The sequence below is a fragment of the Mesoplodon mirus genome (assembly GCF_964341445.2).
Source record: "Mesoplodon mirus genome assembly, chromosome: 3".
Taxonomy (NCBI): domain Eukaryota; kingdom Metazoa; phylum Chordata; class Mammalia; order Artiodactyla; family Ziphiidae; genus Mesoplodon; species Mesoplodon mirus.
The window spans coordinates 194,460,710-194,478,340 of NC_138978.1; the positions used below are offsets into that span (position 1 = coordinate 194,460,710).

The 17,631-nt window shown below is 39.2% G+C and overlaps 1 protein-coding gene across 3 annotated transcripts in view; it reads left to right on the forward strand.

Annotated features, from left to right (window-relative positions):
- CRB1 (crumbs cell polarity complex component 1) overlaps positions 1–17,631 on the forward strand; it is a 246,548-nt gene that overhangs the window by 129,965 nt on the left and 98,952 nt on the right. The gene's annotated exons all lie outside the window — the stretch shown is intronic.

Sequence of the window (17,631 nt, forward strand, 5' to 3'; positions counted from 1 at the left end):
GATGGCAGATCACGCATTCAACCAAATTGTGGATGAGCAGTGAGATCTGTGCCGTAAAACCTCTGTTGCCGTGGTGCAAAGGGTCCCCCTTGTGGGCCTGAAAAATACCTCATTTTGTATATCATAATTCCTCAGATCATGAGGAAAATGTTAAAAATAGGGATAGAAGAGGTGTACGAAAGGGGAAATACTTGTATACATTATCCTGGGAATTAGAAGCTGACTCAAATTCTTCACCTTATAAACAGAAAATGTTGGAATTTTTATGTCATTAAATTTTATAATGATGTTACATTTTGTTATTCAAATTTGCTTAAATAAGTTAACGTACTTATATTTACACAGAAAAATTATCTAGTCTCAAGTAATCAACTATTCTATAGCTAAAGTTGTTCCCTATATCAAATTTAAATGACTCTAACTTGTTCTACAGCATTCTTACTCTAAAATGCAGAGGAAATGTGCACATATGTTTTCCAATGAACAGTTGTGTTTGTGTCTGCTCCCATTTCTGAAACTTTTCAGAAGTTTGGAGACAGTCCCGTATTTGGTAATGAGTAGCAGCTTACCTACAATTGCATGGATACCACTGAGAAAACTAATTACAACCTAGATTTCTATCTTATTCTTTTCTCAATAGATCCAGTGATATCTGAGGAAAATATTTCAGCTGCTATCGGGGATTTCTGAGAAAAGAAAAAAAGGGGGAGGGGGTCTATTTATTTGATGGCAGTGTTTGCTGTAAGGTTGCTGTAGAAGATTTCCTTATTCACTGTCCCCTCTATGAAAAATACACAGGGGAAAAGCCTCTCCAGTGTCAACATCAGTATAAGTATTGTTTTTCCTGAATAGCTTCTAGCGTGCATGCTTTTTCCCATAGTAAAATGTGTGCAAATAAATATTGATAAATGAAAAAAAGCATGAAATAAATCTTGCAGTACGTCACATTTCCCAACAATGTAAGATGCCAGAAATCTTATAGGTAAAAGTGGGTTCTACAAGCATATATGTTTTTCTGGAATATATTTCTGTATTTACCCTACCTCTGAGATTATTTAAATTTCCTGTTTCTGTTTCTTACGTTTGACTTTTTATTTTTCTTATTTTTTCTGAATTGTTTGATCCTGGTATAGTGTAAGTATTTTTGTCAGTTACTTTAAATCCCTCTTGGAACAAGGTAAGGGAGTTCTAAAATTTTTTATTGGGTTTAGGGTTATAAAGAAGAGATTCTATCAAAGTCAGAGGCCATTGCTAATGTTGCCTTATCAGATAAAAGAACATGGTTGACCAAAGAATCTGCAGATCTACACAGGAGAGGCAGTGAGATGTTCCAGGGAAGTGTGTTGGCCTTAATTTCTGAGGAGCAGCCAAGAATGACTATATGAGTTAAGAAGTCCTGGACTGCCCCATGTATGGCTTAATGAAATTGCTTATTTTCCACTCGTGTGAATTCCAAAAATGGGTTCTCATAATCAATTGTCCTTCAAATAGTGATTCAGGGTCACAAGTTCCTCTCTTTTTTTTCCATCTTCAAAACGTGGTTTCCAAGTTTACCATGCTCTATTGCAACAAGCAACTGGTGGAGGAAAGACAACGGAGTGTGGCATCTAGAAAGTTTTTTATGGCCCTAAAAGTGGTGACTATGTCTTCTACTCACATACCATTGGTCAAATATAGTTTTAGGACCACATTTAACTGCAGCAGAGACTGAGAAATCTAGTTTTGTGGTGTACCTAAAATAAAAAGAAAATGGGCTTCATGAACAGTTATCCACTTTGTCTTCTCATTCTTTTGACATTTTCTTTGGCAAAGCAGAAGTTTTTAATTTTAGTGACGTTTATCAGTTATTCCTTTCATGGATCATGCCTTCAGTGTTGTATCTAAAAAGTCAACTTACCCAAGGTTACCTATCAACAGGTTTTCTCCCATGTTTTCTTCTAGGTGTTTTGTAGTTTTCTTTTTGTATTTAGGTCTGTGACACATTTTGTGTTAATTTTTGTGAAGGGAGTAAGGTCTGTTTCTAGTTTCATTTTTCTGCTTGTGGCCATACAATTGTTCCACCACCATTTATTGAAAAGACTGTCTTTGTTCCATTGAATTGTCTCTGCTCCTTTGTCAATGATCAGTTGTCTATATTTACATTAATCTGTTTCTGGATTCTCTATCCTGTTCTATTTATCTATTTGTGTGTTCTTTTGCCTGTACCACACTGTCTTGATTGCTGTCTTGAAGTCTTGAACTTGGGTAGTGTCAGTCCTCCAACTGTGTTCTTCTAGTTCAATATTGTGTTGGCTATTCTGGGCCTTTTGCCTCTCCATATAAACTTTAGGATCAGTTTGTTGATATCTATGTAACAACTTGCTGGGATTTTGGTTGAGAGCTCATTGGGAAAAACTGACATCTTGACAATATTGAGTCTTCCTATCCATGAACGTGGGATATCTCTCCATTTATTTAGTTCTTTGATATCTTTCACCAGGGCTTTGTAGTTTTACTCATATCAATCTTATACATATTTTGTTAGATTTATACCTAAGTATTTCATTTCATATTTCACTTGGGGGTGCCAATGTAAATGGTGTTGTGTTGTTAATTTCAAATTCTACTTGTTCATTGCTGTTATGTAGAAAAGCAATTGACTTTTGTATATTATATTAACCTTGTACTCTGCAACCTTGCTATAATCATTTATTAGTTCCAGGAGATTTTTTGTCAATTCTTTCATATTTTCTACATAAATAATCACGCTCCTGCCTTTTAAAAAAATTAACATTTGCATGGTATGCCTTTTTCCATCCTTACACTTTCAACTTACTTATTGAACTTGAAGTGAGTTTCTTCTAAATGGCATATTAAAAAGCATATTATTGGGCCATGCTTTTTCAAAATTATGCTGTCAACCTCTGCCTTTTAATTGATATAGTTAGACCATTTACCTTGAAGTAATTATTGATATATTAGGGGTGAACTCTGCCATTTTATTTTCTGTTTTCTGTTTGATTTCTTTGTTTCTCTTTTCTTATCTTTCTGTGGGTTACTTGACCATTTTTTTAGGATTTCATCTTGATTTATTTATAGTATTTTCAGCTGTATTGTGTAGTTTTCATAGTGGTTGTTCTGGGTATTACAATATACACATGTAACTTATCATAGCCTATTGGTATTAACATGTTACAATTTTGGGTGAAGTGGAGGAAGACTCTATTTCCACTTAGGTCCCTTTGTCTTCCCCACTTTAAAATATCATTGTCTTGAGGATAAGATGGTATTATAATTCTTATTTTAATCATTACATATGATTTAGAAAACTCATGCAGAGAAGAGTGTTCTGTTATATTTACCTGCCCTCTCCATTGTTCTTCCTTTCTGCCTTTTGCCTCAAGATTCTTATTCTACCATTTACATTCTGTTTAAAGAACTTCCTTTAGCTTTTCTTTAAGAGTAGGTATGCTGGGACTTCCCTGGCAATCCAATGGTTAAGACTTCACCTTCCAATGCAGGGGGTGCAGGTTCCATCCCTGGCTGGGGAGCTAAGATCCCACATGCCTCAGGGCCAAAAAACCAAGACATACAGCAGAAGCAACATTGTAACAAATTCAATAAAGACTTAAAAAATAGTCCATATAAAAAAAAATAGGTGTGCTAGTGACAATTCTTTTGGTTTTCCTTTATCTGAGAAAGTCTTTATTGCCCATTTGTTCCTGAAGTGTAGTTTGTTGAATATAGAATTCATGGTTGACAATTCTTCTCTTTCAGCATTTGAAAAATTCTACATCATTTCCTTCTGCACTCCATGGTTTCAAATGAGAAATCTGCTATCATTGAAATTGGCAGCCTTCCTCTGGCTACTTGTAGAGAAAAAGTGTGGTAGTGATAACACTTTCAACTCTGTCTTTAGTTTTTGGAATTTTATTTATGATGTGTCTTGGTGTCAATTTATTTGGGTTTTTCTTATTTGGAATTCACTCAGCTTTTCAAATATGTGGATTTATGTCTTTTGCCAAATTTAGGATCTCTTTAGCCAAGTTTTTCTTTGAATGCTCTTTCAGCCCTACTCTTCTTCTTCTCCTGCAACTCTGATAATATAAGTTTTGTGTCTTTTGCTATTTTCCCACAGATTCCTGAGGTTCTGTTCATTTGTTTTTCTCTCCTTTGTTTAGAACGGGTAAATTCTATTGATCTGTCTTCAAATTCACTAATTTTATTCTCTTTCTCTTTCATCTCCTCTCTACTATTGTACCCATCCAGAGAATTGATTATTTCTCCTATTTTATTTTCCAGTTTTATAATTTCCATTTTTTGTAGCATCTAATTCCTTGCTGATAATTTCTATTTTTCCTTTTATCTTTTATTTCCTTTTATTTCTATTTTTCCTTTTATCTACCTTTCCTTTTTATCTCAAGAGAATTTGTAATTGCTTATTAAATAATGTATGATGGTTACTTTAAATCTTTGTCAGATAATTCCAAAATCTGATCCAGCTCAGGTTGAGTTGATGACTTTCTTTTCTCACTCAAGTTGTGGTTTTCCTGATTCTTGGTATGATGGGTGACTTTTCATTCGTAACCAGGACAATTTGGATATTATGCTAGGAAACTATTAGTCTTATTTGAATTTTTAAAATTTTAGCAGGCAGTCACCTTTTTATTTTGGGCAAACAGGTCATAGCCCACTTTTGTGGGCTATATAGGTCCAATAAGCAGTTAGATTTCAGAATTGTGGCAGTGTTAGTTTAGTCTGCTTGGTATATCTGGTGCCACCAGGGCTCCCACTGATCTCTGCTGAGGATATAAATGACACGATTTACTTTTTTGCAAGCTATACATATTTGCAGTTCTATCACTTGTTATATTAAAATAAATTTCCATCATGATGAAAAATATAATTGTGAATAATACATTTAATGACAGAGCTCCATTCAAAGAAACCATTAGAGTTGTTAAATATAGCTATAAACGTTTCCATTTTTTAAATTATAATTAAGGACCTATTTGTTGCTCTTTACTACATGTACAGTTATGTTCCAAATTAAAAATGGTTGTGGTTGGATATTGAATGCAATTCTTTAGCTTTTTTATAACGTAAAAGTGAAGTATACCAGAGTAGAAATTAACTGAGGGTCCCTGAAGACAGTACTCAGAGAGAGAGAGAGAAATAAAGAGAGCTTAAAGCCATGGAAAATGGGAAATAGTGAAAACATGGGTAAAAGGGGGCAGAGAATCCTAATGAGAGGAACCAAGCCCCTCTGAAGGGGGACCAGCTTTTACCAGGGTTTCTTCTGGGACTTTCAACAGATAAGGCAAGCTGAGCCCACAGAAACCAGAAGCATTATTTGATAAGATGATTGAGAAAAGTCTGAAGATCCATTTAGGTATTTTAATGATCAGAACTGAAACTTGGAAACTCATGAGCCTAGATGCAATAATGGTTACTCTTCTCTAATAATCTCAAAATCATTAAAAAATATTCTTTGGCAAAATATCCTCACACACTGCCATAGCCAGTTTGTGCCTATAGCTGCAATGCTCAACTTGAAATGAGAATGGCGCATAAACACTTGATTTAAAGTCTGTGCATTTACTTAAAACCCACATATTCACATAATTTTAATGGTAAACTAAATAAATCTATAATTGGAGAAGGCCTGTAGTTGAAAAACACTGTTCAGCCCAGTCCAAAGCTGTAAATTATCTTTATTTTGTATGACCATCCTTGACCGCTACTAGAAGGAATGTTGGCTGCTTCTTTCTATCATGTTTTAACTTTTCACTTTGGGGTACCGGACTCAGTTCTAGGGATATAATGATGAAAATACATGGTCTCTTCCCAAAGGAAAGTGAAAGAGCGGGAGGAAAAAGATGCACAAGAATACAAGACGGTACGATAACTGTCACAGTGAAGCCATAAAAAGGTACAGTCAGAGAAATCAGGAAAGAGGACCTATTTATGCTATTTTTGTCAGATAGAATTTAGTGGAAATTATGAGAATCCAAATGACTTGGTAGTTTTTTCATACAAATGATCATGTTGCTTCTAAAAATTAAGAAAGGATCTCATGACCTGTGTGCTTACCCTTGAAGCATCGTGTTCTAACCAAGCTAAATTGGAAACAATTGACTCATGTTTTTAATGTGAACATTTTGTTTCTGTTTATCAAAATGTGATGGTGATAATACCTTTAATGAGTTTCCCAACTGCTCGTAAGCCAAGTCCAATTTTCAGCTCTAACTTTCACTCACCAACTCCAATTAGCATTTACTCCAGCAAAGAGCAACACCATTGCTGGTCTCTAGAGTGCTTCCTTGTTGCCTCTGAGGTGGGGATTTTATTCTGTTTCACCCATCTGCTCTGTGCATGGGAAGAACTGAGCGGTGCAGCAGGGGATTCTGTGACGTCCTGGCTTCAAACCTCAGGCAGAAATAGAGGGGTTCTCAACAGTAAACACCCCGATGAGTGCCACCTGGCAAAGTGACTGTTCACGGGGTCTCTCGTTCTCAGGTTCAGCCGCCTCAAGCACAATGTTGTTAAAAATGAAGTGTTCACTTTTCCTTAAAAGTTAAATCCTGTCATTCTACCTAAATCCAACTAAAATAGGCACATAGGGCCAAACATGTAACATTGAAAGCTTCCTGTATTCGTGAAGCAATGAAGCAAGTATATGGGGTGGTAGGCATCTCCTGCCTACAGAGAAATCTTCCATAGAATTGGTTCATTTGTTGTTTTTGGCTCACTGTTCTTAGAGATGCACTTTTTTCCTTACTTAAAATTTCAAGTTTGAGAGTATAAATCTTAAATAACTTGAACAGATATTAGATGCACATATAAAGCTGTAACCCTAAAAGAACCAACTTTGCTTCCATCCTTATTTACTTAATAAGGCATTTATTAATATTAATATTTTCAATAGATTAATCCAATTCATTTACCTTTGCTTTTACTATGAATACTAACATCTATAAACAAAACTCTTTATAGTACATATGAGCACATTCCTGCTTGTACTACTTTTGATTCTGCTCTCTTAGCTACAACAATTAAGAAAGGTGTGTCACCTCCTTATACATAGACAGATTTTGAAAACCATGTTCATTATGCTTACTACCTACTATCTAAAAAGATATTATATATAATAGGGAAATTTAACAGTCAAGATTTGGAGGATCAAATGCAGATCAGATCCAGAGATGGACATGTCTGTGAGACCATCAGGACAGAGACAGGTAACAGCAGCTTCACAGGCTGTGGCTGCTTTATTAGGTTAGCATTATTTTGTTGACTCACCGTCAAACAAGCTAAGGAAAAGCTCTCAAATGGATAATCAGCAGACAGATGTCAATTCTCCAAATCAAGGATTCTGGCCAACGTGTATTTGAAAGAGAAAACAGTTTTCTAAAACTAAAGAATAAAACCATTGCAAATCCTTCACCAGGAAATTCATAATTAAATTCTCAATAATCCACATCGTCATGCCACAGGCACTGTCCTTGCAACTTGGATTCTGTTTCTGTGTGAGAGATATGGGCCTCCACCATTTATAAGACCTGTAAGGGAAGTACCATTCTCTAGTAATAGCCAGGTATTGTTAGAACAAGGACTTGAAACAGATGTTCAGAGAAGAGGTTGCAGATACTAGGAATTGTGCTTACAGGAGCCCACACGGCAAGCCTGCATATAACCGGGCCAGCTGCGTGTTTGCTGCTTGTGAGGATGGCCATCTGGAAACCCCATTCTTCTTCTTGCTGCTCAAGATCCCCCAAAGTTTCTTTAAGCATGCTAATCTTTAGAAAGAGCAACATTAGTGACCGCCAACTGACCAAATCAAAGATTATGGCTTTTACCAAAGTCCACTGCTGTGGTTGTTTATTCAGAAAGTCTGTCTTCTGACATTAACATGGAAGACTCTTCAGAAACACCCTTCTCCCCCGACCCCATCCGCCTCCCTGACCGCCTCCCTGTCCACCTCCACATACACATTTGTCTAGAGCTTTACTCCAGCCCTGAGTAGCTCAGGTCCCAGGCCTCGGGAAAGCATCCAAAACCTTAGATCAACCAAATCTCTGACTAAAGGGTTGCATCTCTTTTTCCCATGAAAGGTTTTGTTATACCTGCTCTTGGTAAAAACCACCCCTCCTTCCATAGTGGTCCTCTTCACCTCTTCCTAGTCAGCACTTAAGCAGCTACTCTTGAAAAGGCTGAAATCAGAGCTGACTATAACTTCCTCTGAAGTCCGTCAGGAATGGTCTCACCGTGACTTACCAGTCAGCTTACTTCCATCACTCACAGATGTCCCAGCACCCCAGGTCTCTTCATTCCGGCCCATCAGGGCCTAGTCTCTGATGCCAAAATGCTCTGGCCATTGCCTAATTTCACCTGATTTCCCATCCTTTTCTGAACATCCCACTATATGCTAAAGATCTCAAAATTTATTATAAACTCAATTATCACTCTCCTCAACCTCTTTTTCAAACATTTCTTTCACCTACATGCTTTAGCTACAATCTAGCTATATTCTCAGGGTATTATTCTTCTGCAGCCCTCTCATATGGCAGTTGTTTTTTATTCTTCTCCCAAATCCCATGTTCGACTGGTCCCCAAAATCAACTCAATGTCCTTTTACTTTATTTCTACCTCTAAGCAACTGCTTCTCCCTCTTCATTCAAATCCCCAACTCATTTGGAAGCATATGTCTTCATATACAATGGCACCTACTGCTTCTCCGTATTACAATCCTCCTCCCACCCCCTGGAACCTTCACTTTAGTCATTGAAGATTTTAGTATCTTACTTATCATTCTTGGAGACACCCATATGGAATATCCCTGCAAACCTTATTTCCCAGTCATTTGACCTCGTTATTTCCAAATGACTCTGACTGCCACCCGGCAACTTCTAGCCACTTCTGTGGTCACAATGTAGACCTTATTGTCACCAATAACTCACTAAAAACCTCATTTTCCATCATTCTATTCTCTGACCATAACCTCCGTTTCTCCAGTTCACTTACTTGCCAACACTTTTTCATTGCACCTAGTCAATTGTCCCAACAAATTTTTTATTCATTGCCTCACCCTCTGTCTCAGCTAAGACTTCAGTCTAATACTGCAACTATTTCCTTGCATATAACCTCAGCTCCCCAGATCCTGTCTCTCTCCATTATACTTACCTGGCAGAAGTACACATAAGATTAAACCTCACACTTCATCTTCTGCACACCTACAAGCAATTTGAGTGTGGCTGGAGAAAAACTCACAACTCACACACTTAACTGATGAATATCACTTGATATTTATGACCACAAATTTCCAGGAGACTCCTAGCCCTTAGAGAACACTCCTTTTCGAGGTCTACTTCCAAAGATGACCTTTTTATACTTTCTCTTTCTTCAAACTTCCATTACCTCCTCCCTCTTTGTTACCTTCGGTTATTATCAGGTTTCTAATTTCACTCAGAGAAGAACCAGCTCATATTCCGTCCACTAAATCTATTGGATTTGAGATTCGATTTTATCCTACTTACAAGTTCATAACTTAGTGTGTTACTGCTTCATGGATGCTGGCAGAAGACATAAGGCATTTGAGTAAGGAAAAAAAATCAAATATACTTCAATGAAATTTTTTAAAAGTCTGGGCCACCTCTTAGTGGTGCCAGCAGCCTTATCAGAGAATAAAGGCATGTGGAATGTCCTTTGTTTATCTTGACTATCCGTCCATTGTTGGGGGCCTTTATAAGAAAAAAAAAAATGCTACTGTCAGATTGCAGAAGGTCTGGAAAGCTGAAAACTAGAGTCAGCTGATCAGAATGGAACAGCAACAACATAACCTGAAAATGTATCTCTAGTGACAAGGTGCCAATGGCAGTCCCCAGGGAGAGTCAGAGATCCACTAGTCAATTTTCTAAAAGGAGACAGGAAAATGCTCCTCTGTGGAATGTGACCTCCTTCACTGCTGGACTATTGGACCAACTGTGGCAGGAGTTAGAGTCTGGCACACAGTGGTCCTTCTAGATCACAGTCATGTTTTCCCTGATGGTTGACCTATTGTTTTGTCTTGTACAAGAATGGATTCAGGCGGTGATAGCAGTGATCTGAGTGGTTCAGGCTTGATGAGCATCTTGATTCAGCCTCATCAGACAGTGGGTCCTTCCCCTGGTGATCCGTGTGACTGGACCAGACTGTCCGATGGGCAATTGAAATTTGCTTCCACAATTGAAGGCCCTGAAGAGGAGGATCTTTAACCGGCCAGCCTGTGGTCTTCCAAGTGGCAGATCATTAACTGTAGCCCAAGAACTAGTAAAAACATAAAATGCCTTGTCCATAGGACTGTTGTCTAAGGCAAGGAGGACCAGCTTTCCATTCAGGCCATTGTGCTGACCAGACCTTATCTCAGTCAGCTTTCTGGAGTTGTTGGGGGATGGATGACCAATGCTTTCCCATGAACACCATCAGCCTTTAACTTGGTCTGATCAGGCCCAGGCATAAGAGGATCCTAATCTCTGTGGATGGAGGACCCCATTGAGTAAATGGTTATATTCAAGGTAGTTGAATGGGGAATGAAGTTTTTTTTCCCCAAAGGAATAGCTGCCACATTTTCATGTAAAACCAAGATGCTGCTAAGACCAAATCAGCCGTGATCTTGAATATATCACTCCCATTTGACTAACAAGGCCTGAAGGTCCTCTCCATATTTGCACTGAAGTCCAGGTTGACCATTCGAAACGGGTCTGTCATGTCCAAGAGTCGCAGGTTGCCATGAATCGGGTGCATTCAGTTGCAACAGAGATTAGTAGCTGCCTTTGTGTGTGTCTGTTTTCAGAGGGGTGTAATTGGATTAGATCAGGTATATAATACAGAGAAACAGCCTCTATCAATTCCCCAGCATCTAAAGCTCTGATACTCCTTTCTCCTCCTCAGATTCTACATTGTTTCTATTGCACCAGCCTGGAGGGGACAATACATGTGGCAAACCCTAAATGGGAGAAACCCCTCTGACACTTCTGGATTGGGGAAGTGCAGGCATAGAACCCATTATTTCCATTATATGTACGGATGTGGAAGCCACAGCTGTGCATCGATTCAGCCCAGGGTTCCCACCCATAAGGTCACTTTATCCTTTCCCTCTACCAGCCACATCCAAACTCCATGCATTGAATTTGGATGCCATTTTTATCTCAGGAACACAGACTAAGGACTGTAACCCATGGTGACTTAGGAGTTAAAGCACCAACCATGAAAAAACCCACACAGTCTCCCAGTTGGGAGTGCAGGAGTGCTAGGTGGGGGGAGGTTTGCCCTTGAGGAAGAGGGTGGAGGGTTGCCGGAAAGCTGTTCACCCAGTTTGGTCCTTACTCCAGGAATGGAGTCCAAGCGCCAGAGCTACTCCCTCCCCAGGGTCTCCTGATGTCTGGTGAGCCCCTGGGCTGGGAGGCCCCTTCGTCTCTGCCCTTTGCACGCCCTGCCCTCTGCCCTGTCAAAGGAGGCTGCAAGAGCAGCTCCACCTCTGGGTGAGATAGTGACTCAAGGTCCTGTGTGGACAGGGATATTTGTCCTTAAAGCAGCTGAAGTCATGTTACAGGGGGAGGGAGGTACCGAGGGTCATGCAGGGAGACAGCAGGTCCACACCACACAGTACGTTTTTGCGTCATTCAGTTTCAGTTTCATGTGACTGCTTGTGACTCATCCAAACCAACCTATAACGTGTTGGTCTATCTGCGGTTCTGTACTGAATAACAAGGTCCTCATTGTTGACAGAATCTATTTCAGCTTCCAATTCTCCTTGACTCAGCAGCACACACCTGCTGCCACTCAGCTGGAGCTGTGGGGCTTGCTGCCTGTTGCCAGGACAGCATTCCTTCCTCATCCTGCCCAGGGAGATCTGGCAACCACCAGGGCATCATTTGGGGCTGCTTATTTTAATGCTACCCCCTGTTGCTCAATCTTAGGTAGGATGGTGAAGGTCCCCTGCTTCCCTGTCTCACCCATCACTTGGGGGAGAGGCCAGAGAGTCATGCTCTGTCCCTGAACCCATCCTGAAGGGCCCTTGACATTCTTCTTCCAGAAAGCTGTGTCTCTGTCAGCATCTCATCTTTGTTGCCATAACTGTTGGGTCTGAGATTTAATTTTACCCTCCTTATAGCCAGTGAGTTAGCCCGTTGTTTCATCGATTCTGGCAGAAGACATAAACCTTGAGTCAGAGACAAAGGACTTTATTACTCACAGCACAGCAGGCAGCTTGAGCATTGTGTTCACATAGACTTTGCCAGCATGCAAGTCTTACAGGGATGTGAGATGGGCTCAAATGGACGGGGTGCATGCAGTGAATTTGCATCACACAGAGGAGCAATCACTTGGGGAATCCACTGCCTTTATAGCAAGCAGCAAGCAAGTCTGATTTTTGTCCCAAAGGGAGATGTAACCTCATCCCTCAAAGTTCCTTGCTGCAAAAACCAACACTAAGTATTGGCCCAGGTAAAGAATGGTTAGGGTCTTGCATTCTTGGTGCACCCATCAAGAATCTGCAGGGATGCTGAGTGTCCAGGGTAGACTCAGTCTCTACCACCTACTTATTTACCTGGGTCCTTGGGGGCACAGGAGGGAGACTGGGGAGATCAGGGGAGGCAGGTGGGAGGGGTCCTCTAGGAGGAGCAGGAGAGGAGCAGAGGGTGATTGCCCTGCCCACTCAGGCCCAGGGATCTGGCTGAGCTCCCAGGATAGTCCCCTGCCCTCCAAGGCCCCCCCTTCCTCTCCACTCCCCCTGGCCGCATTGGTCCTGGGGGCATAGGAGGGAGGCTGGGGAGATCAGGAGAGGCAGATGAGAGGGGCCCTCCCAGACCCCAGACTGGAGGAGCAGGAGAGGAGAGGAGGGTGTTTGCCCTGCCCACTCGAGCCCAGGAAGCCTGCTGGGCTCCCAGGTGAGGTACCCTGCCCTCTGAGACCAGGGGTGGGGGCACACCTGGGCCCCTTCTGTTCCTTGAGCCTAAGCCCCACCCACCACAGCCCCCAGGGCCTTTTCCAGCCCTGTGGGCCCTGAGCATTGGCCCTGCCCACCACCCAAGCCTCACCCTTGCTTAGGCCCCGCTCTCTACAGCCAAGGCCTTTCCCACCCCCCCTTTTTTTCCTCTTTTTTACTATTGTGGTACTGATGTACCTTCTCGTTGTTGATTCATCTACATTTTATTTTTACATTCTTTCTAACATATCTGTTAGTATCCTAGTCTAATTTTATTTTTTACTTTGTTATTGTTCTCTCTCTTTTTTTTGCCACCCCACGTGGCTTTTGGGATTTTGATTCACAAGCCCGGGGTCGGGCAGAGGGTCCTGCAGTGGGAGCTCTGAGTCCAAACCACTGGACTAACAGAGAACCTCAGACCCCAGGGAATATTCATTAGAGTGAGATCTCACAGAGTTCCTCATCTCAGCACCAAGACCCAGCTCTACCCAATAGCCTACCAACTCCAGTGTTGGAAGCCTCAAGCCAAACAACCAGTAAAACAGGAACACAATCCCACTCATGAAAAAAAAAATGAGATGGCAAAAAGTATGTCACAGAAGAAGGAGCAAGGTAAAAACCTATAAGAGCAAATAATTGAAGAAAGAAATAGGCAATCTACCTGGAAAAGAATTCACAGTAACGATAGTAAAGATGATCCAGAGTCTTGGAAATAGAATGGAAGCACGGATTGAGAAAATACAAGAAATACTTAACAAAGATCTAGAAGAACTAAAGAACAAACAAACAGAGATGAACAACACAATAACTGAAATGAAAAATAACTAGAAGGAATCAATAACTGAGGCAGAAGAACGAATAAGTGAGCTGGAAGACAAAATGGTGGAAATAACTGATGAGGAGCAGAATAAAGATAAAGGAATGAAAAGAATTGAAGACAATCTCAGAGACCTCTGGGGCAACACTAAAGGCACCAACATTCAAATTATAGGGGTCCCAGAAGAAGAAGAGAAAAAGAAAGGGTCTGAGAAAATATTTGAAGAGATTATAGTGGAAAACTTCCCTAACATGGGAAAGGAAATAGTCACCCAAGTCCAGGAAGAAAAGAGAGTCCCATACAGGATAAACTCTAGGAAAAACACACCAAGACACATATTAATAAAACTAACAAAAACTAAATTCAAAGAAAAAATATGAAAAGCAGCAAGGGAAAAACAAAAAAATAACATACAAAGGAATCCCCATAAGATTATCAGCTGATTTTTCAGTGGAAACTCTGCAGGCCACAAGGGAGTGGCAGGATATACTTAAAGTGATGAAAGAGAAAAACCTACAACCAAAACTACTCTATCCAGCAAGGATCTCACTCAGATTCGATGGAGAAGTCAAAAGCTTTTCAGACAAGCAAAAGCTAAGAGAATTCAGCACCACCAAACCAGCTTTACAACAAATGCTAAAGAAACTTCTCTAAGCGGGAAACACAAGACAAGAAAAAGACCCACAAAAACAAACCCAAAACAATTTTGAAAATGGTAATAGGAACATACATATCGATGATTACCTTAAATGTGAATGGATTAAATGCCCCAACCAAAAGACATAGACTGGCTGAATGGATACAAAAATAAGACCCATATATATGCCGTCTACAAGAGACCCACTTCAGACCTAGGGACACATACAAACTGAAAGTGAGGGGATGGAATAAGATATTCCATGCAAATGGAAATCAAAAGAAAGCTGGAGTAGCAATACTCGTATCAGATAAAATAGAATTTAAAATAAAGACTGTTATAAGAGATAAGGAGGGACACTACATAATGATCAAAGGATCAATCCAAGAAGAAGATCTGTCAATTATAAATGTTTATGTACCCAACATAGGAACACCTCAATACATAAGGCAAATGCTAGCAACCATGAAAGGAGAAATCGAAAGTAACACAATAATATTAGGGGACTTTAACACCTCACTTACACCAATGGACAAATCATCTAAACAGAAAATAAATAAGGAAACACAAGCTTTAAATGACACAATAGACCAGATCTAATTGATATTTATAGAACATTCCACCTAAAAGTGGCAGAATACACTTTCTTCTCAAGTGCACATGGAACATTCGCCAGGATAGATCACACCTTGGGTCACAAATCAGGCCTTGGAAAATTTAAGAAAATTAAAATCATATCAAGCATCTTTTCTGAACACAATGCTATGGGATTGGAAATCAATTACAGGAAAAAAAATGTAAAAAACACAAATACATGGAGGCTAAACAGTGTGCTACTAAATAACCAAGAGATCACTAAAGAAATCAAAGAAGAAATAAAAAAATACAGAGAAACAAATGAAAACATGACAACCCAAAACCTATGGGACACAGCAAAAGCAGTTCTAAGAGGGAAGTTTAGTGCAGTTCAATCTCACCTCAAGAAACAAGAAAAATCTCAAATAAACAATCTAACCCTACACTTAAAACAACTAGAGAAAGAAGAACAAAGAAAACTGAAAGTCAGTAGAAGGAAAGAAATCATGAAGATCAGAGCAGAAATAAATGAAATAGAAATGAAGAAAACAATATCAAAGATCAATAAAACTAAAATCTGGTTCTTTGAGAAGATAAACAAAATTGATAAACCCTCAACTAGGGTCATCAAGAAAAAAAGGGAGAGGATGAAAATCAATAAAATCAGAAATGAAAAAGGAGAAATCACAGCTGACACTGCAGAAATACAGAGGATTATAAGAGACTACTACAAACACCTATATGCCAATAAAGTGGACAACCACGAAGAAATGGAAAAGTACAATTTTCCAACACTGAACCGGGAAGAATTAGAAAATATAAACAGACCTATCACAAGTAATGAAATTGAAACTGTAATTAAAAGTCTTCCAACAAACAAAAGTCCAGGACCAGATGGCTTCACAGGCGAATTCTATCAAACATTTAGAGAAGCACTAACACCAATCCTTCTCAAATTCTTCCAAAAAATTGCAGAGGGAGAAACACTCCCAAATTTATTCTAAGAAGCCACCATCACCCTGATACCAAAACCAGAAGAAGATATCACAAAAAAAGAAAATTATAGACCAATATCACTGATGAACATAGATGCAAAAATCCTGAAAAAAATACTAGCAAACAGAATCCAACAGCACATTAAAAGGATCATACACCATGATCAAGTGGGATTTACCCCAGGGATGCAAGGATTCTTCAATATATTCAAATCAATCACTGTGATACACTACATTAACAAATTAAGGAATAAAAACCATATGATCATCTCAATAGATGCAGGAAAAGCTTTTGACAAAATTCAACACCCATTTATGGTAACAACTGTCCAGAAAATGGGCATAGAGGGCACCTACCTCAACATAATAAAGGCCATATATGACAAACCCACAGCAAGCGTCATACTCAATGGTGAAAAACTGTAGGCACTTCCACTAAGATCAGGAACAAGACAAGGATGTCCACTCTCACCACTCTTATTCAACATAGTTTTGGAAGACCTAGCCACAGCAATCAAAGAAGAAAAAGAAATAAAAGGAATAAAAATTGGAAAAGAAGAAGTAAAACTGTCACTATTTGCTGATGACATGACACTATACATAGAAAATTCTAAATATGCCACCTGAAAACTACTAGAACTAATCAATGAATTTGGTAAGGTTGCAGGATACAAAATTAATGCCCAGAAATCTCTGACATTCCTATACACCAGTAATGAAAAATCAGAAAGAGAAATTAAGGAAACACTCCCATTTAACACTGCAACGAAAAGAATAAAATACCTAGAAATAAACCTGCCTAAGGAGGCAAAAGACTTGTACTCTGAATACTATAAAACACTCTTGAAAGAAATCAAAGATGACATAAACAGATGGAGAAATATACCACGTTCTTGGATTGGAAGAATGAATATTGTGAAAATGACTATACTACCCAAAGCAATATACAGATTCAATGCAATCCCTATCAAACTACCAATGGCATTCTTCACAGGATTAGAACAAAAAATCTTACAACTCGTATGGAAACACAAAAGACCATGAATAGCCAAAGCCATCTTGACAAAGAAAAATGGAGTTGGAGGAATCAGGCTCCCCGACTTCAAAATCTACCACAAAGCTACAGTAATCAAGACAGTATGGTACTGGCACAAAAACAGAAATTTAGATCAATGGTACAGGATAGAAAGCCCAGAGAGAAACCCACGCACATACGGGCACCTAATTTATGACAAAGGAAGCAAGAACATACAATGGAGAATAGACAGCCTCTTCAATAAGTGGTGCTGGGAAAACTGAACAGCTTCATGTAAAAGAATGAAATTAGAATAGTCTTAAACACCATACACAAAAATAGACTCCAAATAGTTAAAGACTTAAATGTAAGACCAGGCACTATAAAACTTTTAGAGGAAAACATAGGAAAAACACTCTTTGACATAAACCACAGCAACATCTTTTTTTGACCTACCTCCTAGAGTAACAGAAATAACAAAAATAAACAAATGGGACTTAATTAAACTTAAAAGCTTTTGCACAGCAACGGAAAACATAAACAAGATGAAAAGACAACCCTCAGAATGTGAGAAAATGTTTGCAACTGAAACAACAGATGAAGGATTAATCTCCAAAATATACAAACAGCTCATGGAGCTCAATGTCA